Source organism: Coenobita brevimanus, chromosome 19 (assembly GCF_032717465.1).
Source record: "Coenobita brevimanus isolate Jiangsu-jjx chromosome 19, ASM3271746v2, whole genome shotgun sequence".
In the NCBI taxonomy this organism is placed as follows: domain Eukaryota; kingdom Metazoa; phylum Arthropoda; class Malacostraca; order Decapoda; family Coenobitidae; genus Coenobita; species Coenobita brevimanus.
This window is the reverse complement of record NC_136972.1, coordinates 13,122,495-13,138,764: the sequence shown is the minus strand read 5'-3', so window position 1 is coordinate 13,138,764 and position 16,270 is coordinate 13,122,495. Positions and strand designations below refer to the sequence as shown.

Here is a 16,270-nt window from a genome sequence, read left to right as displayed (position 1 = left end):
TAGTTTTATGTGGAATGGGGGAACACGAATCCGTGGAGTTTTGCAAGTATAAGAAAATCCCAAGTGCTATAGAAGGTTTCTAAGCTAAATATCGCACTGTTGCTTGTATGCTGCTCTAAATATATACCAAACATACCCTATTGTTAGTAAGCGTTTTTGCCGCGTAACACACTCGTGAACCATTTTTTGTTTTCGAGTTACGACTGATGAAGAAAGAACGAAACAAGGGAGAAAAGGAGACTAACAAACATCATAATTTTATTACTCGTGTTCGCGACTCTTACGACAGTTAGCGATATTCAGCCAGTAGCTAGTTTGTGTGCATAAAGCTGGGCGTCACAAGCGTTATAGTACTTGAGCACCTATGCCTTATGTACTTGACGTTACTGGAACCTAGGCCATCCCTACACAGTAAGTTGTACTGCATTTACTGCTACTGCAACTAGTACTAACAATAATTACATATTCTTATTGAGTAACATGAATAACGAAACTTCGTCTAAACTACTTAAATTATCCAAGGTATGTTTAATATAAAAAAAGATCTGAAGACCCAATGATAACTTCTTGGGTAATATCAACAGGCTCTGAAGACTGTGTCGAGGAACGCATGTGTAAATTTTACGCTTGTCTCAATAACTGGCTAACTGTATGCTTAACTGTGATTTTACTCCTTTCAGATTATAAGAATGACGACAACTATATATTTGGAAAGTTGCAGCTTTAAAGCTTTTGTGATTTCCTTTAAAACGTGTTGCAAAGATAAACTGAACAGATTTTAATTCGGTACTTTCCACGAGGCTATATGACAAAGAAGTAAGCCATAATTATTCAGCAAACATTTTCATCACAGGATTTTCAACCAAAGAGCTGCGTCTCAATTCCTTTCTGAGATATTTTTGTTTTAAATATGCAGTTTTAAGAATAAAAATGAGTATATCGCCTTCAACAGTAGGTCAAGGTCATTTATATTTGGCACAAGGATCTGAGTTACCTTAGGGTACCTTCATGTATAAGGAAAAGAATAGTGCAAAGAAGCCAATTATCAATACTGAAAAAATAAAAATCTTCATCACTTACATGGCGTAGCTTAATGATGATAATGATAATAATAATAATAATAATAATAATAATAATCTATCTATCTATTGCCAGACACCTCAATCCCGTTCGGGGTGGCCACAAACAAATCGCCTCCATGTCGCCCTGTCCCCCGCCATTTCACTGCCCCGCTCCCAACTCACATAATAATAATAATAATAATAATAATAAACAGCCGTGGCTCAGTGGGTTAGAGCGCTCCGCTCTGACTGAAGGATCGGATGATCGAATCCACCCAAGGGTCATTGGTAGACATCAGGAAGGGTATCCGGTCATAAAATGCTACATACTCCAGTCCAAAAGTCCTCTACCCAGGGGCAACGCAGTAGCAGCCGTGGCTCAGTGGGTTGGAGCGCTCCGCTCTGACCAAAGGGTCGGAGGATCGAATCCACCCAGGGGTCATTGGTAGACATCAGGAAGGGCATCCGGTCATAAAATGCTACATGCTCCAGTCCAAAAGTCCTCTACCCAGGGGCAACGCCTTAGCCCTTCGGGGATACCAGGCATAAAATCAAACCAATCCAACAACAACAATAATAATAATAATAATGATAATGGTGATGATGATGATGATGATGCATGTAAGGGAAGAAGATAGTGTTGAAATACGTAGTTGACTGCTTCTTAGCCTCTCACTAGATGTAAATGTATTTTTCCCTCTTTATCAAGTGTGTTGGAAGGGGATGCTTTCATGCAGTGGTACCGATACTGACCGTCATTTCTGTCGCCGTCATACAAACGTTCCTCAACTTCTTCCCTATCCCTCAAAGGGGCTTGATAAAGTGCTGGAGATGACAGTTTCAGCCTGCAGTCCATTGGGTTATTGCTTTAGAAGAACTTGGGGATACAACAGCTATTACTGCTACTAATCCATTACTATTATTAACCTGACTACAAATGGTTGAATTGGATGAATGCTGGCGCTATAATATTCTGTGACATAGCCATGTTACTTCAGTATTCAAATAACCCCGAAGCACCTAGAGCACCGAATGAAACAATAAGTGGAAAAAACAGTGGTAAAAAGAAGATAAGCTACTGATAAAGCAGATCTCTTCGCTCAGACTTTCTCCTCCAACTCCACCTTAGACGATTCCGGTGCTGTTCCTCCCTTACTTCCCCCCTCTGACTTCCTCATGGCTAACATTAAAATTTCTTCAGCTGATGTATTTTCTGCCATTGCTGGCCTCAGTACTAATAAGGCATATGGGCCTGATGGAGTCCCTCCTGTTGTTCTCAAGAACTGTGCTTCTGTGCTTACTCCCTGCCTAGGCAAACTCTTTCGCCTTTGTCTGTCAACTTGTACCTTTCCTTCTTGCTGGAAGTATGCTCTCATTCAGCCAGTCCCAAAGAAGGGTGACCATTCCCAACCCTCTCACTATCGTCCAATTGCTTTAACATCCTGTATCTCAAATGTTTTCGAGTCAATTCTTAATAGAAAAATTTTAAAGCATCTTTCCTATCACAACCTTCTTTCTGATCGTCAGTATGGGTTCCGTCAGGGACGCTCCACAGGCGATCTTCTCACCTACCTTTCAGACTCCTGGTCATCCTCCTTTCGGGTCTTTGGCGAAAGCTTTGCCATTGCACTTGACATCTTAAAGGCTTTCGATCGAGTCTGGCATAAATCTTTAATTTCCAAACTGCCCTCTTACGGTTTCTATCCTTCTATCTGTGCCTTCATCTCTAGCTTCCTTTCTGGTCAGTCTATAGCCGCTGTTGTAGACGGCTATCGTTCTTCTCCTAGATCTATTAACAGTGGTGTTCCTCAGGGCTCTGTCCTATCACCAACTCTCTTCCTTTTATTCATCAATGACCTTCTAAGCTGTACATCTAACCCTATCCACTCATACGCTGATGACTCCACTCTTCACCTTTCCATTCGATTCCCACAACGTCCATCTCAGCAGTTACTTCAACAGGCAAGGGATGAGGCTATGGCACACCTAATGTCTGACCTGGCTCGTATCTCTGACTGGAGTAAAAATAATCTGGTTGTTTTTAATGCATCAAAGACTCAGTTTTTGCACCTATCAACCCGACAAAATCTTCCACAGGTATACGCACTTATGTATTAATTAATAATACTCAACTTAATCCTGCATCATCGTTGAACATGCTTGGGGTTTCATTTGCTTGGAACTTGTCTTGGAAAGATCATATTACATCTCTTGTAAAATCTGCTTCCAAGCGATTGGGTGTGCTAAGCCGACTCCGTTCCTTCTTTACCCCTGCACAATTGTTGACTCTATACAGGGGTTTTATCCGCCCCTGTGTGGAGTACAACTCTCATGTATGAGAGGGCTCCCCACATACAGCTCCTCTCAATAGGGTGGAGTCAAAGGCTTTTCGTCTCATTAACTCTCCCACTCTTACTGACTCCCTTCAACCTCTGTTTCTTCGCCGCAGTGTTGCATCTTTATCTCTTTTCTATCACTACTTCAATGGTCACTGTTCCTCTGAACTATCTGCATGCACTCCTCCACTTCTACAACGGGTGCGTAGCACCCGTCTAGCAGCAAACTCTCACCCCTTTTCTGTCCAACTCTCTAATGCAAGGGTCAACCGTTACTCCCAGTCCTTCATTTATGCAACAGGTCACCTCTGGAACTGTCTCCCTCTGTCTGTATTTCCTGCTTCCTATGATCTCCAGTCTTTCAAACGCAGTGTGTCCAGGCATCTCGAAATGAATGGATCTTGAATTTGGCTCTCTCTTGTATTTTGTTTTTCTCTTGGAGGGAACAGTATTGCAGGCTCATTGCCTTTGGTTCCTTCTTCTTCACATAAAAAAAAAAAAAAAGACTCGAGAAAAGAAAGCACAGAGAAGGTGAAAGTGGAACGATCAATTCTGACTCTGAAAAGTGTCCAGGCAAGCTCTGAAGGTGCTGACATTAGGGGCACTGCATACGTCATCTGACAAAGAATTTCACATGTCAACCATACGAGGAAGAAAACAGCTTTAGAACCGGGTAGTACGGCATCCATCAGCCGTAATGCTTGCCAGTGGCGGTCTGAAGGAAATCTTGAAGACCCTGAAGGGATATATGCATCGGGATGCCGATCCTGCAGTGGATGAGTTGAATTCAACCTTATCTTACACAGCATACACAGAGAACTAACAGTGCCATGATGTTCAGGAATTCAGAGTACTCTACATTACCTCCACACAGGAAGGGTGCTGTTCGTGAAAACTCTGTCACTATTTTCGTTTTCCTGTTTAAATTATCCGTAGTTTTCTTAAGCATTTTGTAAAATACTAGCAGTCCTTACTTTATAGGTTATATATTTATTATAGTGAATTATTAGTGTTACCAGTGATTTCATAAAATCCCAACTTAGTTCGTGAAAGGAGTGTGAACTGGGATGGGATAATTTAGGCTAGGATAATTTAAGCTGAGACTCGGTTAAACTGTGATAATCTAGGTTCAACTTAAGTTAGGTTCAGCAGGGTTAGGTTAGATTTGGTTAATTTAGATGAAAGCTTAACTTTACTTAGTGTTCATTGAAATTAACCTGACCTAACCTAACCTAACAACCTACCATAATCTAAACTATATATATATATATATATATATATATATATATATATATATATATATATATGCAACTAAGCACAGGAGAAATGAAAGGAGCGACACTGAATATTTTCGTATATTACATCTTCAGACACAGTGAGACAGAAATGTAAAGGGTAGAGGTCTTTTATGCACACCCGCAGCAGGTAGTGGCACACAGAACAATGGATGACCTGATTTTTTACCTGCGACTTAACTTATGGTCACCTGCAGCAGGGAGTGGAACACAACAAAGGATGACCGGAATCTAAAAATGCACGTGACAAAGGAGGAGGGAGTAGGAGGGGAGGAGGGGAAGGGGATAAATACTGCTGCTTAACTTAAGACCTAGAGGATTAATGCTTGGTGTGTCCCACACAGGTGTGACTACACCACCAGGAGATGACAGGGAACAATCACGTGTTAGTCTGGGGGATACTGCTTTAAAATTGATTCAGTTAACAATTTATCACACTTAAAATGACCATAGCTCATGTTTACATTCTTATCATATGTGCCAGAAATTAGACAAGATTCTATTACATTTCTTTCATTTAAGCTTTTTGATCTTGCTAGAATCTTGGAGCCTGTCCAGTCAATATGGTGATCACTGGATGCTTTGTGCTGAAATAAACCACTACTCTGTTGGGCTGTCCTTACACTGTATTTATGTTGTGAGATTCTAGTTTCCAAATCTTTTCCAGATTGTCGTATGTAAAATTTGTTACAGCTTTTACACGGGATTTTGTAAACAACGCCTGAATTACTGAAAGGGCTGTTCTTGATGATTTTTTTTTTTTTTTTTTTTTAATGGTGTTCTCATATTTGAATACTACTTGTACATTGAGTTTCCTCAGTATGTGAACAACATCAAGAAAATTTTCATGGAAGGGGAGGACAAGAAAAATCATAAATAAAATAAACGAAAACCAGTAACTCTTAGCAAACAATCCAGTAGTAATTGAAATCAAAACCGTTTGAATTAATAGCACAAGACCCGTTGACAAAGGATGAATTAAACGCATAAAAATCAAAGAAAACAAAATAATAAAAGGAAGACCATACATTATCACTCCAATCTCTTGGTGTTTCAAGAAAAAAATTTCATTACTGGTTTACAAGACCAGAGTTTTTATTTAAACTATTAAAACTAATGTTAACTTTAAATAACTTGTTCTTATTTATTGCATTCACTATAATTTTCAGGGGACTGTGAGCTTTCGCTTCAAACCGAAAACATTTATTAAATACTCTCCTAAGATTAGAATTCATTATACTTGGAATCTTCTTCTTAATATCTAACTGTCTTTCCTCAATCGGAAACGAATTATTTTTCTCTCTCTTTTTCTTAGTCCTAGCAGCCTGCGAAGACGCCCTAGGTCTAGCTCTGCTAGTCTCCATCGTTCGCTCCCACGGAAATGACTACTTCAGAACCTTTAATAGATTAGAATGCTAAAATATTTATTCATACTTCTTATATTAATGACATTCGTAAAGGACTGGTCTCTGATTCAAACAGGAATCCTAGCTGTATCGTTTTTATTCGCCATTTTATACAATCACGACTTTTTCATATATAACCTAGGATTTAGACTAGGCACAGACTACTTAAGCTACATTTTAATCCTACTAAGCATTTGAATTATAGCACTCATTGTTATATCCAGAGTAAAAATTACATTCACCTCAAACTTTCCCAGACTATTTCTATTAGTCAATTTAGCTCTATTAATTTTCCTAGTATTAACTTTTAGATCTATAAACTACCTACTATTTTATATTACCTTCGAAGCTTCCCTAATCCCGACTCTAATCCTAATCTTAGGCTGAGGATATCAACCAGAACGAATCCAAGCAGGAGTTTATATACTATTCTACACCCTATTTGCATCCCTACCACTCCTAGCCTCCTTGCTTTACATCTGTAAAACAAACGGGACACTCACCATCGGAGCTCTCTACCAAAGAATCAACCTAAGAATACTATCCCTTATTTGATTCGTCTCCTCTATTATAGCCTTTATCGTGAAACTACCTATAAACTTATTTCACCTTTGACTACCCAAGGCACATGTTGAAGCTCCAGTAGCAGGATCAATAATCCTAGCCGGAGTTTTACTAAAACTAGGAGGTTATGGCCTAATCCGAATCCTATCTTTATTTACCGAAATAAATAAGAACTTAAGATGGCTATGAGTTAGATTAAGAATTCTAGGAGGGTTCTTCGTTAGTATTATCTGTCTACGACAAGTAGACATAAAATCACTCATCGCTTACTCTTCTGTAGCCCACATAAGATTAGTACTTTGTGGGCTTTTAACCTTTGGATGATGAGGAATAAACGGAGCTGTTGTAGTAATAGTAGGTCATGGTCTATGTTCTTCAGGGCTATTCTGCCTTGCAAACATAGTATATGAATGAATCCGAAGACGAAGCCTTCTAATTAATAAAGGCCTATTAAATTTTATGCCAAGGATAGCACTATGATGATTCTTACTGAGAATCAGTAATATGGCCGCGCCTCCTTCCATTAATTTCTATCTATCTATCTATCTATAGCCCGACGCCCTAATCCCGCAAAGGGTGGCCGCAGACAAAACGCCTCCAAGTCACTCTGTCACCCACCATTTGACTCCCCTCCCCCCAACTCACCCCCCCCTCCCTCATATACCTCTCAACTCCATCCCTCCACCTCATCCTCGGTCTACCCCTCCCTCTCCCTCCCTCCACCTCACCTACATACACCCTCTTAGTCAGTCTTTCATTCTCCATCCTCTCCACATGTCCAAACCACCTCAGTGTATTTCTCCTAATCTTTTCAACCACATCCACATCTACCCCACAACGTTCCTTCACTTCTTCATTTGTCAACCTGTCCCTCCATGTCACTCCACATGCTCCTCTCAAGTAACTCATTTCCACTGCTCTCACTCTTGACTTGTTCCCCTCTTGCAAGGTCCACGCCTCGCTTCCATACGTCAGGGTAGGGATCACAATACCATCATGCAGTGACTTCTTAACTTCCATACTCACCTCCCTATTTCTCATCACTGCTTTCAGTGTGCCAACAACCTTCCTTCCCTGCTGTACCCTTTCACGTACTTCATCCCCCAAAGTTCCATCCTTACTCATCACACTACCCAAGTACTTGAATGCACTCACATTCTCCATATCCTCACCATCCAACCTCACTGCACACTCTGTGACTTCATTCCTCTCAAACACCATAACTTTACTTTTGTTTACATTAACTTTCAGCTTCCTCCTCCTACACACTGTCCCAAATTCATTCACCAAACCTTGCAACTCCCATTCATCTTCACTCAACAATACTGTATCATCAGCAAACAGCAACACCGGAAGCTTCCAAATCTCACCCTCATTCATTAAGGCCACCCCCACATCCACTGCCCTACCTTGTACCTCCTTTACGACCCCATCCATATATATATTAAACAGCCAAGGAGACATTACACACCCCTGTTTCAGTCCCACATTGAGATCAAAGAACTCACTCAGCTCACCATCCACTCGCACCGTAGCCCTAGCTCCCTCGTACATACTCTTCACAGCACTCAACAATTTCCCCTCCACTCCATATATTCTTAATACCTTCCACATACCTTTCCTATCTATTCTGTCATAAGCTTTCTCCAAGTCCATGAAGGCAGCGTACACTTTCCTTCCCTTCTCTAGATACTTCTCCACTAAACATCTTAGAACAAATATCTGATCTACACACCCTTTTCCCTTCCTAAATCCCCCTTGTTCTTCTCCAACTAGCTCCTCTGTCATATGCCTAACCCTATCAATGAGTATTCTACCATATATTTTACCAGTCACACTAAGAAGGCAAATACCCCTATGGTTACCACATACTTCTCTCTCCCCTTTTCCTTTGTACAGAGGAACAATTATACCTGATCTCCAGTCCTCTGGAACCCTTCCCTCTTCCCAAGCCAATCTACACAACTTCCATATCCACTCCACAACAATCTCACCCCCATACCTAAGCATTTCACCACACACTCCATCAATTCCTGGGGCCTTTCCCAGCTTAATCTTCTTCATCGCTTCCACTACTTCCGACCTACTGATCTCTTCCTCCCTCCTCTCATCTCTTCTTCTCCCAGCCATTCCCCAACCACTTATACTCACACTGCTCTCACTCTCTACATTCAACAAATCCTCAAAGTGCTCCTTCCATCTCCTCAATTTCTCTCTCTTCTCCACCAACAATCTATTATTCCTATCTTTCACTCCCCTACTATTTCCCCTTTCACACTGCCTTACTTTCTTTACCTCCTTCCAAAACAATTTCTTACTCTCCCTCCATTTCACACTCAGATTCCTCCCAAACTCTTCATCCACTTTCTTCTTACTCTCCTTCACCAGTCTCTTAACCTCCCTTCTCCTGCTCACATATACCTCTCTCTTCTCTCTCTCATCTTCTCCCCTACCTCTACTCGCCAACCATTCACCATATGCCTTCTTCTTTTGTTCCACAGCTCGTTTCACCTCATCATTCCACCATGCTGTCCCTTGCACACCCTTGCATCTCCTCCTCACTCCACAAACCGCCTCACACGCTGTGCTTATCTCTTCCGTGAATATCTTACATACGTCTTCCACCCCTTCCATCTGCTCTAGCTCATACCTTCCCAATCTTTCTTCCACTATGCTCTTATACTCTGTCCTCTTCTCACTATCTTGCAATTTCTCCACTCTTCTCACAGGAGCTGCTTCCTCCTGTCTTCCCCTTCGCCTCCTCAACCACTTTCTTTGCAGCTCTACCTTGGCCATCACTAAGTGATGGTCCGAGACTCCATTCCCCCACCCTCTCCACACCCTTGCATCCAACACTTGTCTTCTCATTCGCTCATCCACACACACGTAGTCTATCATTGCCTTTCGTTCAACAAGTTCACCATCCATCCTCCTCATTACTCTCCATGTATACCGGTGGATCATCTTATGACGAAAGTAGGTGTTGGCTATTGTCAACCCCTTACCAGCACAGATGTCCACCAAAGCACTACCATTCCCATCTACTTCCGCTGGCACACCCCACTGACCAACCACTCCATCCACTCGTACATTCCCGACTTTGCCATTCATGTCTCCAATCAACAGCACTCTCTCGCTCCTCTCAAACTTGTCCATACATGCTTCTACTCTCGCCCAAAACTCATCTTTCACTCTTGCCACTCGATCCTCTGTTGGAGCATATACACATACAATCGCCCATGCTTGTATACCTACTTTCATCCTCACCCATACAATCCTTGCACCCACTGTTCCATACTCTCTTATATTCTCCTTCCACTTCTTGCTTATCATCAGACATACTCCCTCTCTTGCCCTCTCATTCTCACTGACTCCCGCACATATACCTACACCGTATTCCCATTCTCTCATCCTTTCACCTTCCCATTTAGTTTCAGTCAATCCACATATATCCACTTTTGCATCCTCAAGCACCTGGACAATCTCTCTCTCTTTCACTTCATCATTCACTCCTCTCACATTCCACGTTCCTACTCTCAGAATGTCCTTTGTCCGTTCCTTAGTCGTCAACGTATGGTCCGTCCGGGTCCGAGGCGCTTTATTTGCTTTTTAGTTAGTTCTTTTTACGGGGTGGGGCACTAACCCACCACCAACCCTTTTAGTCGCCTCGTACGACAAGCAGGGATACTGGGGGAGTATTCTTGAAACCCCCCTACCCCCAGATGAAACAAATTAACTGCCCTAAGAATTAGATTGCTATCTTTTTTCAGAGCAGCTTATACTCTTTATCTTTATTCACTCAGACAACACGGTGTATTCTCTAGGTCTCTATACTCCTGTTGCTCAGGAAAAGTACGAGAATACTTAGTTCTAAGACTTCATTGAATTCCCCTAAATATCTTAATTCTAAAAAGGAACCTGATTATACCTAACATCTAATCAAACCTTTACCACCTCTTTATATTTTAACTATGTTACAACTCAGCTCGTTCGGGTAGTTTATTACTAAAACGTTAGTTTGTGGCGCTAAAAAAATAAAAATCTTATCCTGAACCATGATTTGAAAAATTTCAATACACCTAACAAGAATAGTTTTCCTAATATTTTTCTCTCTAATCTCATTATTCATATCCCTCCTATGCTTATTCGACAAAACATGCTATGTTATTGAATGAGAAATTCTAAGAATCAACTCATCCTCTATCGTTGCTACATACATTTTCGACTGAATATCTCTAATATTCATAGGATTCGTTATATTTATCTCAGCAATAGTACTTTTTTATAGAGGAAGATACATAGAAGGAGACCCCAACATAAACCGATTTATATACTTAGTTTTAGCTTTCGTTCTATCAATAATCTTTTTAATCATCAGCCCTAATTTAATTAGAATTCTTTTAGGATGAGACGGCTTAGGATTAGTATCCTATGCACTAGTAATTTACTATCAAAACGAGAAATCCGCAAACGCCGGAATACTAACCGTTCTGTCCAATCGAGTCGGAGACGTGGCAATTCTCTTAAGAATTGCCTTAATATTCGTTGAAGGAGGCTGAAATTTCATTTTCCACGTATTTTACCTGGATGACAACTTCACACTATTAATAAAAAGACTTATTATTATAGCAGCAATAACTAAAAGAGCTCAAATTCCATTCTCCGCTTGGCTACCCGCTGCTATGGCAGCCCCAACACCAGTATCAGCTTTAGTTCACTCCTCAACCCTTGTTACGGCTGGAGTCTACCTCCTCATCCGATTTAGGCCCGCATTATCAGAAACAACTTTACCAACCCTACTGCTATTTAGATCTCTAACAATATTTATATCAGGTCTAGGAGCTAATTTCGAATACGACTTAAAAAAAATTATTGCCCTATCAACCCTCAGCCAACTAGGAGTAATATTAAGGATCCTAGCCCTAGGGTTTAAAGACCTCGCATTCTTCCATCTTCTTACCCATGCACTGTTCAAAGTTCTTTTATTCATATGCGCCGGAGCTATAATTCATAATGTAAAAGAATACCAAGATATTCGACTAATAGGAAGACTAGTAACCTCCATGCCCCTAACCTGTATATGCATAAACCTAGCAAATCTAGCATTATGTGGAACCCCATTTCTAGCAGGATTTTACTCAAAAGACCTTATCCTAGAAATCGCCTTTATAAGGTGAATCAATACTGTAATTTTATTTCTCTATATCTTCGCAACCATATTAACAGTATGTTACACCTTCCGCCTAATTTTTTACTCTATAACCGGAGAATTTAACTTAGCTAGATTCAGAAACATTAACGACTCATCCTCCATCATAACTTCACCTATACTAGCTCTTAGAAGAGGAGCAATTCTTAGAGGAGCACTATTATCTTGGCTAATCTTTCCAGAATCCTACATTATTTGCCTTTCTCCCCTCATAAAAAACCTAGTACTAACAATCAGAATCCTCGGAGGACTAATAGGTTATCTGCTCAATATTATAAACGTAAACTTTAAATTAAACTCACTCAATCTCTATCCTTTAGTAGTATTTTCAGGTTCTATATGATTCCTACCGTTCCTATCCACCTTCAACCTATCCAAATCTAGCCTTAGTCTAGGCCAAAACTACTCCAAAATAATCGATAAGGGGTGATCCGAAATCAGAGGAGGCCAAGGAATCTTCCAAACATTAATAAACTCGTCCAAACTACATCAAATAATTAGTGATAGAAACTTTAAATCTTTGATAAAAATCTTCCTTATTTTAACCCTTATACTCTCATTCTTTAATATTTACTTTTATAATTTATTTGTAGAATATCGCGTTGAATGTTCTGGCGATCTGGCTTAGTTTTCCCTTCAAGGAATCGTTTCTTGGCTGTATTGTGGCACTGAGTTAGTATGCATTGTGGATATTTTAGCTTCTTTCCAATACTCTGAATCATTTTTAGTTCATCATCTAAAAATTCTGGGTCTGAAATTCTATATGCTCTTAGGTACATGGATATGAACACAGATCTTTTTACATTAATATGATGGTTTGAATAGTAATGAACATATGACATAATATTTGTAGGTTTTCTGTATACCTTAGTCTTCAAAACATTTTGGTCCCTGATAACTTTTACATCCAAAAATGGCAATTCGTTATCCATTTCCATCTCATGAGTAAACTTAATCGATGGAACTAACGAATTTAATTGCAGGAGAAATTCATCAATGGGAAGACTGTTAGGCCAGAAGCACAGGATATCATCAACGTATCGGAGCCAAACTATATTTTGCTCCTTTATGGAGGTCAGTAAATCTTTCTCAAAGTATTCCATGTAAATATTTGCCAGAACTGGGGACAGGGGATTACCCATGGCCATACCAAATTTTTGTGTGTAAAATTTACCTTCAGAGGTAAAAGAGGAGTTCACAATGCACAATTTAATTAGCTTGATAATGTTATCAGAGGGAATACCATCAATGTTACTACCCAGAATGCTTGGCAGGAAAGTTAAAACATCAACAGGGACATTTGTGAATAATGATTTAACATCAAAGCTGACTAATTTGTAGGGGTACATGACATTTAGAGATTTTATCTTTCTTACCAAATCCTCATTGTTTTGTACAAATGAATCAGAGATAGTGCCTACAACAGGGGACAACAGTGTTACAAGCCACTTGGAGAGCTTGTATGTCGTAGAGCCTACAGAGCTTACAATTGGCCTGACGGGGTTGTTTGGTTTGTAAGTTTTAATCAAGCTATACATATATGGTGCAGATGGATTTTGCACAGAGAACTGTTTGATCAAGTTATCCCTTCCTCTTAGCAAAGTCTTGATTTCTTTATGGAATTTTCTACTTTGTTTTTTAGTTGGATCACTTTTTTAGTTCACTGTAGGTGTTGGTGTCACGCAACAGTTCACTCACTTTTTCCTTGTACTCACATTTGTTCATGACTACTACAGTGCTACTTTTATCAGCTGTAGTTATATGCAGGGCGTCATCTTTATTCAATTTGTCCAAGGCATTCACAAATCTTTTAGGAGCAGAGTTGTTATTTTTCTTAAACATTGCCCCATATAAAATGCCACGAATAATCTCACTTTCACTTGATTGTTTTTCCATTTGAAACAAGGACTTTCCAGCCTGCACTGGGTTTATCTTCTTGCCATAAGAAAACGATAAACCATAACCCAGGGCACATAAGGTATCCCGATCTAATTCTTTAGATGACAGGTTTATGACGCAATCTGGATTCATATGTATGTTCCAATAGCTGTTTTCAATCAGTCCTTTTAATTTATGTTCATGTTTACGTTTCACATTAATAGTTTCCTTGGTGAGAACTTGATAACAGTGAGAGAAAACTATGTGTTGATTTTCCAGCGTTAGTATTTTTCTAATACACTGTTTCTTGGTGTCCGAAATTTTAAATTTGCTGTTTGTTTCTTCTCGGGTTTTGGCAATGGATCTTGTCAGGGTAAGCTTCTCGTAATCTCCAAATGGCTGTTCGTCCACATTGATGAGTCCATCCGGCAGAAGAGACTTAGGTATTACTTGCTCCTCTAGACACCTCTTCCTTTCAGTAATTCAGGCGTTGTTTACAAAATCCCGTGCAAAAGCTGTAACAAATTTTACATAGGACAATCTGGAAAAGATTTGGAAACTAGAATCTCACAACATAAATACAGTGTAAGGACAGCCCAACAGAGTAGTGGTTTATTTCAGCACAAAGCATCCAGTGATCACCATATTGACTGGACAGGCTCCAAGATTCTAGCAAGATCAAAAAGCTTAGATGAAAGAAATGTAATAGAATCTTGTCTAATTTCTGGCACATATGATAAGAATGTAAACATGAGCTATGGTCATTTTAAGTGTGATAAATTGTTAACTGAATTAATTTTAAAGCAGTATCCCCCAGACTAACACGTGATTGTTCCCTGTCATCTCCTGGTGGTGTAGTCACACCTGTGTGGGACACACCAAACATTAATCCTCTAGGTCTTAAGTTAAGCAGGGGAATTTATCCCCTCCTCCCTCCCACCTTCCCCCTTCCCCTCCTCCCCTCCCCCTTCCCCCTCCTTCCCACTCCCCTTTCCTCCCCTCCTACTCCCTCCTCCTTTGTCACGTGCATTTTTAGATTCAAGTCATCCTTTGTTGTGTTCCACTCCCTGCTGCAGGTGACCATAAGTTAAGTCGCAGGTAAAAAATCAGGTCATCCATTGTTCTGTGCGCCACTACCTGCTGCGGGTGTGCATAAAAGGCCTCTACCCTTTACGTTTGTCTCACTCTGTCTGAAGATGTAATATACGAAAATATTCAGTGTCGCTCCTTTCATTTCTCCTGTGGTTAGTTTGCATATATATATTCACGGTGAAGTGAAGTCTCTGCATATATATATATATATATATATATATATATATATATATATATATATATGTGTGTGTGTGTGTGTGTGTGTGTGTTTTGGAACCGTGTTCAATCGTAAAGTTTCGAGACTTAAAACGGTTGGAGACAGTATAAAACACTTTTAATTTATGTAAAGATTTTGTAATGAAGAAAAGAAAGGGTCTTCAGACAGGGTAAGGCGTTATAGTGTGATGAATTTGAATAATTGTCAAAGGATTTTGCTATGTAAGGAAATGGATACATTGTAAATGGTTTCGAGACAGTGAAAATGATTCAAATCAGAATAAAGTTTATGACAGAATATGAAAGGAAGTATTTACACTGTGCATGATACTGATCGACTGTACATCCAACGTGTCGTCGTCACAAGCTGGATATTGGAGTTTAATGATATTGGTGTTTATGGTGTTCACTGTTTAGGGTCGGTCCGTGAGATTATAAAAGGCTCAAATGCACCCTAATATTGCTCAGTCCCTTCCCCATTTATTTTCTTTTTTTCACTGTCCCCTCCTTCCCTCCTTCCATCTCTTATTTTCCCTTTTCTTCTTCCTTAATTTCCATTCCTTTCCTTCGTTTCAGAATTACCCCGTCTTTCCCCATACATTCCCATCCTCTGCTACCGGTTCTCTCTGTCCTATTTATCCACTTCTCTCTGTCACCTTTCCTTTCCCTTCTCCATATACCAGCTCTTCTGTCTTCTCCATTTTTCTTCTCGCCGCCCTTCGCTTTCCCATTCTTCTATTTCTTGCTTTTCCTTCTTCATTGCTCTTCTTTCTTATCTCTTCCGTTCCTCTGCTTCTCTTTTCACATCCAACTCTTTTCCTTTCCTTCTACCACTGATTTTCTCTTTATATTCCAATGGACATTGCCTTCCCGCCATCTACTGTTTCCTCTCCTCCCTATTTTCCTATCCCACTTCTAATTCACCCCCTTCACTTCTTCCCCTCTCCTCACTCACTTCTTCTCACCCTGTCCCTCTCTCTTCAATTTCCCACCCCTTTCCCCTGTCCATACCCTCTCCATTCTCTCATTTCCCTTCTCCTATATTTACTTCCCTCTTTTAACTACTCCCTCTCCCAGTAACTCCCTTTACTTCCTTTCCCACTTTGCCTTCCGCACTCCACCATCACTCCTCTCTTATACTACTTTCATGCATTATGCGTCCATCTCCAACTATTTCCACTCCCCTTCCTCTCCCCTCCCCCGGCTTCCCTCT

The 16,270-nt window shown here is 40.2% G+C and overlaps 1 pseudogene; it reads left to right on the top strand.

Annotated features, from left to right (window-relative positions):
• The first annotated feature begins 10,717 nt into the window (after positions 1-10,717).
• On the top strand, positions 10,718-12,499 carry LOC145391693 (NADH-ubiquinone oxidoreductase chain 5 pseudogene; annotated as a pseudogene).
• Positions 12,500-16,270: the final 3,771 nt, after the last annotated feature.